The sequence below is a fragment of the Zea mays genome, chromosome 9 (genome assembly GCF_902167145.1).
Source record: "Zea mays cultivar B73 chromosome 9, Zm-B73-REFERENCE-NAM-5.0, whole genome shotgun sequence".
NCBI lineage: Eukaryota > Viridiplantae > Streptophyta > Magnoliopsida > Poales > Poaceae > Zea > Zea mays.
Genome location: NC_050104.1, coordinates 99,620,328 through 99,627,573, shown reverse-complemented (window position 1 = coordinate 99,627,573; position 7,246 = coordinate 99,620,328).

The following is a 7,246-nucleotide window of genomic DNA, read 5'->3' as shown; positions in this document are numbered from 1 at the left end:
ACCAACGGCTCCTTTGGTGGTTGGGGCTATAAATACCCCCAACCAACCACCATTCATTGCATCCAAGTTTTCAGCCTTCACACCTTATACAAGAGCTATAGCATTCAATACAAGACACAAACAAAGAGATCAAATCCTCTCCCAAGTCCGGAATCACTCCAACAAAATTAGTGACTAGACAGAGAGAGACATTTGTGTTCATTTGAGCTCTTGCGCTTGGATTGCTTTTCTTCTTCCTCTATTCTTGTGTTCAACTCACTTGTAATCAAAACAAGAGACACCAAGTTGTGGTGGTCCTTGTAGTGGACTTAGTGTCCCATTTGATTGAAGAGAAAGGCTCACTCGGTCTAGGTGACCGTTTGAGAGAGGGAAAGGGTTGAAAGAGACCCGGTCTTTGTGACCACCTCAACGGGGAGTAGGTTTGCAAGAACCGAACCTCGGTAAAACAAATCACCGTGTCATCCGCTCTTATTTGCTTGTGATTTATTTTCGCCCTCTCCCTCTCTTTCGGACTCGTTTATATTTCTAACGCTAACCCCGGCTTGTAGTGTGTGCTTAAGTTTATAAAATTCAGATTTGCCTATTCACACCCCCCCTCTAGGTGACTTTCAATTGGTATCAGAGCCTGGTATTTCATTAGAGCCTAACCGCTCGAAGTGATGTCAGGAGATCACGCCAAGAAGGAGATGGTAACCGGCGAGAAGCCCGCCACAAGCCATGGGAAGGCTCCATCCGGGGAGTCCGGCAACAAGGTGAAGGGATCCCCTTCACACGAAAAGTCGCGTCGAAGCAGCAAGAAGAAAAAGAAGATGAAGAAAGTGGTCTACTACGAGACTGACTCTTCATCGCCATCCACCTCCGGCTCCGACACGCCGTCCGTCACTTCTAAGCGCCATGAGCGCAAGAAGTTTAGTAGGATCCCCCTACGCTACAGTCACATTCCTAGACATACTCCATTACTTTCGGTCCCATTCGACAAACCACTGATGTTTAGCGGTGAAGATTATTCTAGGTGGAGTAATTTGATGAGATATCACCTAACCTCTCTCCACAAAAGTATATGGGACATTGTTGAATTTGGAGTACAGGTACCTTCCATAGGGGATGAAGATTATGATGCGGATGAAGTCGTCCAAATCCAACACATTAATTCCCAAGCAACTACTATACTCCTCGCCTCTCTAAGTTCAGAGGAGTATAATAAGGTGCAAGGGTTGAAAAGTGCAAAAGAGATTTGGAACGTACTAAAGACCACGCACGAAGGAGACGAGGTGACCAAGATCACCAAAATGGAAACGATCGAGGGGGAGTTCGGTCGCTTCATGCTTCACCAAGGGGAGGATCCACAAGCCATGTACAACCGGCTCAAGACCTTGGTGAACCAAGTGCGCAACCTCGGGAGCACCAAATGGGATGACCATGAGATGGTCAAAATTATTCTTAGATCACTCGTATTTCTTAACCCTACTCAAGTTCAATTAATTCGTGGTGATCCTAGATATAAGCTAATGTCTCCCGAGGAAGTTATAGGAAAATTTGTGAGCTTTGAATTGATGATCAAAGGCTCCAAGAAGATCATCGAGCAAGGCGCCACCTCAACACCCGAGGTGCAACCCGTCGCCTTCAAAGCGATGGAGGAGAAGAAAGAAGACTCTACACCAAGTAGGGTCCCCATCGACGCCTCCAAGCTCGATAATGAGGAGATGGCGCTTATCATCAAGAGCTTTCGCCAAATCCTCAAGCAAAGGAGGGGGAAAGACTACAAGTCCCGCTCCAAGAAGGTTTGCTACAAATGTGGTAAGCCCGGTCATTTTATCGCTAAATGTCCATTGTCTAGTGATAGTGACAGGGATAACGACAAGAGGGGGAAGAAGAAGGAAAAGAAGAGGTACTACAAGAAGAAGGGTGGCGATGCCCATGTTTGCCGGGAGTGGGACTCCGACGAGAGCTCCACCGGCTCCTCCTCCGACGAGGACGCCGCCAACATCGCCGTCACCAAAGGCCTCCTCTTCCCCAACGTCAGCCACAAGTGCCTCATGGCAAAGGACGACAAGAAGAAGGTAAAATCAAGATCCTCCACTAAGTATGCAACATCTAGTGATAAGGCTAGCTCTAGTGATGATGAGGATGATTTATTAACGCTTTTTGCCAACCTAAACATGCAACAAAAGGAGAATTAAATGAGTTAATTAGTGCTACTCATGAGAAGGACGAACTCTTGGACACCCAAGAGGACTTCCTAATTAAAGAAAACAAAAAAGCATGTTAAGGTTAAAAATGCTTATGCTCTAGAGGTAGAAAAATGTGAAAACTTATCTAGTGAGCTAAGCACTTGCCATGATGTTATTTCAAACCTTAGAAATGAACATGCCAAATTAATTGCTAAGGTTGAGAAATCAAATGTTTGTGATGATTCAATTGACAATCTTAGAAATGATAATGCTAGTTCAATTGCTAAGATTGAAAAATTGAATGCCTCTCTTGCTAGCCTTAGAAATGAGAATGAAAAATTAATTGCTAAGGCTAAGGAATTAAATGTTTGCAATGTTTCCATTTCCAATCTTAGAGACGAGAATGCTATTTTGCATGCTAAGATTATTGATTTAAATACTTGCAAACCCTCTACATCTACTGTTGAGCATGTTACTATTTGCACTAGATGTAGAGATGTTAACATAGATGCTATTCATGATCACATTGCTATGATTAAACAACAAAATGATCATATAGCAAAATTAGATGCTAAAATTACCGAGCATGAGTTAGAAAATGAAAAATTTAAATTTACTCGTAGTATGCTCTATAATGGGAGACGCCCTGGCATTAAGGATGGCATTGGCTTCCAATAGGGAGACAATGTCAAGCTTAATGCCCCTCCTAAAAGATTGTCAAACTTTGTTAAGGGCAAAGCTCCCATGCCTCAGGATAACGAGGGTTACATTTTATACCCTGCCGGTTATCCCGAGCACAAAATTAGGAGAATTCATTCTAGAAAGTCTCACTCTGGCTCTCATCATGCTTTTATTTATAAGAGTGAGGCATCTAGTTCTAGGCAATCAACCCGTGCTAAATTGCCTAAGAAGAGAACTTCTATTGCATCAAATGAACCTAACATTTCATTTAAGACTCTTGATGCATCATATGTTTTAACTAACAAATCAGGCAAAGTAGTTGCCAAATATGTTGGGGCCAAACACAAGGGCTCAAAGACTTGTGTTTGGGTATCCAAGGTGCTTGTTTCTAATGTGAAAGGACCCAAGACCGTTTGGGTACCTAAGAACAAGGCCTAAATTTGTTTTGTAGGTTTATGCATCCGGGGGCTCAAGTTGGATCATTGATAGCGGGTGCACAAACCACATGACAAGGGAGAAAATGATGTTCTCCTCCTATGAGAAAAACCAAGATCCCCAACGAGCTATCACATTCGGGGATGGAAATCAAGGTTTGGTCAAAGGACTTGGTAAAATTGCAATATCACCTGACCATTCTATTTCCAATGTTTTTCTTGTAGATTCTTTAGATTACAACTTGCTTTCTGTTTCTCAATTATGCAAAATGGGTTACAACTGTCTTTTTACAGATGTAGGTGTTACTGTCTTTAGAAGAAGTGATGATTCAGTAGTCTTTAAGGGAGTGTTAGAGGGTCAGCTATACTTAGTTGATTTCAATAGAGCTGAACTCGACACTTGCTTAATTGCTAAGACTAACATGGGTTGGCTCTGGCATCGCCGACTAGCCCACGTTGGAATGAAGAATCTTCACAAACTTCTAAAGGGAGAGCACATTTTGGGACTAACCAATGGTCATTTTGAGAAAGACAGGGTTTGTAGCGCATGTCAAGCAGGGAAGCAGGTTGGTGTTCATCATCCACACAAGAACATCATGACGACTGACAGGCCGCTTGAGCTACTCCACATGGACCTATTCGGCCACATAGCTTACATAATCATCGGCGGGAGTAATTACTGTCTAGTTATTGTGGATGATTATTCTCGCTTCACTTAGGTGTTCTTTTTGCAGGAAAAATCTCAAACCCAAGAGACTTTAAAGGGATTTCTTGAGACGGGCTCAAAATGAGTTCGTCTTGAGGATCAAGAAAATAAGAAGCGACAACGGGGACGGAGTTCAAGAACTCTCAAATTGAAGACTTTCTTGAGGAGGAGAGCATCAAGCATGAGTTCTCTTCTCCCTACACGCCATAACAAAATGGTGTAGTGGAGAGGAAGAATAGAACTTTATTGGACATGGCAAGAACCATGCTTGATGAGTACAAAACTTTGGATCGGTTTTGGGCCGAGGCGGTCAATACCGCTTGCTACGCCATCAACCGGTTATATCTTCACCGAATCCTCAAGAAAACATCATATGAACTCTTAACCGGTAAAAAGCCCAATGTTTCATATTTTAGAGTCTTTGGTAGCAAATGCTTTATTCTTGTTAAAAGAGGTAGAAAATCTAAATTTGCTCCTAAGGCTATAGAAGGCTTTTTACTTGGTTATGATTCAAACACAAGGGCATATAGAGTCTTCAACAAGTCCACTGGACTAGTTGAAGTTTCTTGTGACATTGTGTTTGATGAGACTAACGGCTCTCAAGTAGAGCAAGTTGATCTTGATGAACAAGATGATGAAGAGGCTCCATGCGTCGCACTAAGAAACATGTCCATTGGGGATGTGTGTTCTAAGGAATCCGAAGAGCCTCCACAAGCACAAGATCAACCATCTTCCTCCATACAAGCATCTCCACCAACTCAAGATGAGGATGAGGCTGAAGATGATGAAGGAGAAGATCAAGAGGAGCCACCTCAAGAGGAGGACAATGATCAATGGGGAGATGCTAATGATCAAGACAAGGAAGATGATGAGGGCCCGAGACCGCCACACCCAAGAGTCCACCAAGCAATCCAACGAGATCACCCCGTGAACACCATCCTCGGCAACATTCATAAGGGGGTAACTACTCGATCTCGTGTTGCTCATTTTTGTGAACATTACTCTTTTGTTTCCTCTATTGAGCCACACAGGGTAGAGGAAGCACTTCAAGATTTGGATTGGGTGCTGGCGATGTAAGAGGAGCTCAACAACTTCACGAGGAATGAGGTATGGCATTTAGTTCCACGTCCTAACCAAAATGTTGTAGGAACCAAGTGGGTCTTCCGCAACAAGCAAGATAAGCATGGTGTGGTGACAAGGAACAAAGCCCGACTTGTGGCCAAGGGATATTCACAAGTCGAAGGTTTGGATTTTGGTGAAACCTATGCACCCGTAGCTAGGCTTGAGTCAATTCGCATATTACTTGCCTATGCTACTTACCATGGCTTTAAGCTTTATCAAATGGACGTGAAAAGTGCCTTCCTCAATGGACCAATCAAGGAAGAGGTCTATGTTGAGCAACCTCCCGGCTTTAAAGATAGTGAGTACCCTAACCATGTTTATAAACTCTCTAAGGCGCTTTATGGGCTCAAGCAAGCCCCAAGAGCATAGTATGAATGCCTAAGAGATTTTCTTATCACTAATGGCTTCAAAGTCGGAAAAGTCGATCCTACTCTCTTTACTAAAACACTTGCAAATGATTTGTTTGTATGCCAAATTTATGTTGATGATATCATATTTGGGTCTACTGACGAATCTAAATGTGAAGAGTTTAGTAGGATCATGACTCAAAAATTCGAGATGTCTATGATGGAGGAGTTGAAGTATTTTCTAGGATTTCAAGTCAAACAACTCCAAGAGGGCACCTTCATTAGCCAAACTAAGTACATTCAAGACATACTCACCAACTTTGGGATGAAGGATGCCAAGCCCATCAAGACACCCATGCGAACCAATGGGCATCTTGACCTCGACACGGGAGGTAAATCCGTAGATCAAAAGGTATACCGGTCGATGATAGGATCCTTACTCTATTTATGTGCATCTCGACCGGATATTATGCTTTTCGTATGCATGTGTGCAAGATTCCAAGCCGATCCTAAGGAAGTTCACCTTAGGGCCATGAAACGAATCTTGAGATATTTAGTTTATACTCCTAACTTTGGCCTTTGGTACCCCAGGGATCCACTTTTGACTTAATTGGTTATTCCGATGCTGATTGGGCAGGGTGTAAGATTGATAGAAAGAGCACATCAGAGACTTGCCAGTTCTTGGGAAGATCTCTGGTGTCTTGGGCTTCAAAGAAGTAAAATTCTGTCGCTCTTTCTACCGCTGAAGCCGAGTATATTGCCGCAGGCCATTGTTGCGCACAATTACTTTGGATGAGGCAAACCCTTAGGGACTATGGTTACAAATTAACCAAAGTCCCTCTTCTATGTGATAATGAGCGTGCAATCCGCATGGCGGATAATCCCGTTGAGCATAGCCGCACTAAACACATAGCCATTCTGTGTCACTTTTTGAGGGATCACCAACAAAAGGGGGATATCGAGATTTCATATATTAACACCAAAGAACAACTAGCCGATATCTTTACCAAGCCATTAGATGAGAAAACATTTACCAAACTTAGGCATGAGCTAAATATTCTTGATTCTAGGAATTTTGATTGATATTTTGCACACATAGCTCATTTATATACCTTTGATCATATCTCTTTCATGTGCTATGACTAATGTGTTTTCAAGTGAATATTATGCTAAGTCATAGGTTGAAAGGGGAAATGGAGTCTTCGGCGAAGACAAGGCTTCCACTCCACTCCATCGAATTGATCATCCTTCGCCATCGCTCCACACCACTCTCCAATTTGGTATAATCTTCACTCCTATATTATTTACCAAAGGGGGAGAAAGTAAAGGGCTTATATTTCACTCACAAGTATCCGTTTTTGGCGATTCATGCCAAAGGGGGAGAAAGTATTAGCCCAAAGCAAAAGGACCGCACCACCACCAATTTCAAAAATTGAAGTCTTTCAAATTTGTATTAAAAGAAAAGTTGTTTTCAATTGGTATCTTAGTTTTGATATAATTTCAAATTGGTATACCCTCTCCAAAATTAATATCTAAAACCCTCTTGAACACTAAGAGGAGGATCTCATTAAGGGGGAGTCTTGTTTAGTCAAAGGAAAAGCATTTGAAACAGGGGGAGAAAATTTCAAATCTTGAAAATGCTTGTCAAAATCTTATTCATTTACCTTTGACTATTTGCAAAAGACTTTGAAAAAGAATTTCTAAAACATTTGCAAAAACAAAACAAGTGGTGCAAGCGTGGTCCAAAATTTTAAATAAAAAGAAAGGCATATATGCATATCTAGT